We start from the raw sequence: 2,936 nt of genomic DNA on the forward strand, positions 1-2,936 counted from the left end.
TCATGTCCTAGGATCACACACACGTGTTCTTCCTCATGTCCTAGGATCACACACACGTGTTCTTCCTCATGTCCTAACTCTAAGCCTTGTGTCTTACTTGCATGGATTCGTGTTTAATTTATTTTCAGTTCATCTGCACTTCCATGGCTCTTGGAGCAAGCCTCTCTAGATGTTCTGCTTCTGTGTTATCATACTCTGTGGTCTGCAATTTTGTATGAAACAGGACTTAACATGGTGTTCTGTGTAGCATGGACACTGATCTCTGCTAGTCATGCTTTGGGCTTTGAGTGAGTTTATTAAGCATATAATAGCCAAAGCAAAAAGTCAAATGATAGGTGGACACACAGATAGATAACATAACATCATCAAATCGAATGCCTAGAACATCCAGTAGAAATTCACTGAGGGATCTCACCTGAACTGGTCAGCTAGAGTTTCAGATAGAGTGCTCTTTCAGGCAAGGCTTCCAAAGAAAAGGACAAACAACAGCAAGAGGCAACATCACCAAATCTGGGGTTTGCAAACATCCTGCAGAAACTGACATGAAATTTACAAGCAAATGGGTGGAAAGAGAAAAGGAATCATCCTGAATGAGGTAACTCAGACTCAGAAAGACAAACATGGTATGTATTCTCTCATAACTGGATTCTTGGTGTAAAGAAAAGAATAACCAGACTATGATCCACAACTCCAGAGAAGCTAGGCAACAAGGAGGACCCTAAAAGGGACGCATGGATCATCCTGAGAAAGGGAAATAGAGATCTCCTGGGTAATCGGGGGCAGGGGTCACAGTAGAGGGAAGAGGATAGAGGATGAGAACATGAGGGAACGGGATGGTCAATTTGGAAGAGTGAGGAAGATGAAGATCAATGAAAGAGATATCTTGATAGAGGGAGCCATTATAGGGTTAGTAAGAAACCTATCACTAGAGAAATTCCCAGGAGTCCACAAGGATGACCCCAGCTAAGACTCCTAGCTGCTGCAGCCAGCACAGCCTGGATAACCAAGACTGGCGGGGGGAGGGGGTACCAGGATTGAGACATGGAGGTTTCTTTTCAGGTGGAAGAACAGGAACCTTTATTTTGCCCAGCAACCTTTTATACCTCTACTTTTTCTGTGGAGACCCACCGGCCAGAAGGAATACAAACATCATTGTCAATTATAGACCACAAGGAAGTTCCACTGTCAGTCAGGGGGAGTGAGGGCTGCTGGATCAGAACACATAGCAATCGTAGAGAGGGTGCCTGTAATTTCCTATAGTCATATTGGATAATAAATACCCTGTCATCATAGAGCCTTGATCCAGAAGTTGACAGAAACAGATGCAGAAATACACAGCCAACCACACACCAGGCTGAGCTCCAGGAGCCCAGTCAAAGAGAGGGAGGAGGGATTATGTGAATAAGGGAAAGAGGTCTAAGACCACGATGGGAAAATCTATAGAAACAGCTGAACCAAGGTCATGAGAACTTATGAACTCTAGAACATCAGTTGTGGAGCTTGCATGAGACTCTACTGGGCCCTCTGCATGTGGGTAACAGTTTTGTGGCTTGGTCTGGTTGGGGGGCCCTTGCTGTGAGACCAGGATCTGTCCCTGGTGCATGAACTGGCTTTTTAGAGCCCATGCCCTATGGTGGAATGTCTTGCTCATCCTTGATGCAGAGGGGAGAAGCTTGGTCCTGCCTCAGCCTAATGTGCCAGGCTTTGTTGAATCCCCATGGGAGGCCCTACCCTTTCAGATGGGTAGATAGGGGCTGAGTTGGGGAGAGTGGGAACTGTGCTTGGTATATAAGATAAGAAAATAAATAAAATTTAAAAAAAAAAAGACCCAGCAAATGTGGGAGAAAAATTAGAGAAGGCAATAGAGAGGGTGAGTATGGTCACAGTATTCTATGTGTGTATGCAGTTGTCAGAGATAGATGATGTTTAAAAATGTGACAGCTAAAATCATAGAGAAGTGTGTCCAGAAAGAAAGGGCTCTATTATTCCTTACAGAAAAAAATCATTCAAATATGATTCGAAAAAGTGGGGTAGTAGCTCTGTGGTCCTGACAAGAGTGACCCCAAACCTTGGTGTGAAACTTGAAAAGGCTTAATTATATGATAGTAGGTCCGAGAAAGTAAGAAGCTAGTGCCATCAAAGACAGATGTCATATGCTCCCTATAGGTCTGGGCTGTGGGCTGAAAAATAGGAAGGAGCTAGGAGAAGTGGGCACAGACATTTTTCCCTGTTCTGTTAGTTGATTCTGTTTCAGATTGAAAAGTAGTAAATATATATATTGGAAATAACTCGCTAGAAAAAAAAAGAGAAAGTCTCATGGAGCAGGAGGAGAAGACTGTATCTGAAAGGCAAGAGATAGAGGAACCCAGTGTTTTAGAACAGACAGAAAACATCAGCTCAAAAGCACATTTACATGCACATTGACAGACAAACTCAGGTGTGTTTGGTATCAGCCTTTTCATTGAAATGAGAAGTAAATTCTTCAAACAAACCATAAACAGAAAAGAAAGTGATGTTGTTTTAATAGGTCAAGCAAAAATAAATGATGTGAGGCCATTCCAGGGAATGAGGTGAATATTGGAAAATGGATACAGAGATCAGTTGTCTACTGGATTTGTCTTTTAGGAGGTTAATATTGACGTTAGTGGGCTGGCTTCTGTGACAAAAAAAAAAAGGAGCAAATCGAGACTGGAGGTAAAAAGTGTAAAGAAATATTTCTAAAAGTCAAATGTGCAAAAGAAAAAAAGGATGGCCCCCGCAGCAAAGGAAGCAAAAATAATGAGGGCTTTGTGTATTGTGATTAGAGAGCTCTTGAAGACATGCATAAAAAGAGAAATAACGTTCCTGAATATTTGTTTAGTCCGGAACCCGGTCGCGGAGGCAGACGGAACCCGGTCAGGGAGGCTGACGGAACCAGGTAGCGGAGGATGCACCCC

The sequence above is a fragment of the Microtus ochrogaster genome, unplaced genomic scaffold (genome assembly GCF_000317375.1).
Source record: "Microtus ochrogaster isolate Prairie Vole_2 unplaced genomic scaffold, MicOch1.0 UNK73, whole genome shotgun sequence".
NCBI lineage: Eukaryota > Metazoa > Chordata > Mammalia > Rodentia > Cricetidae > Microtus > Microtus ochrogaster.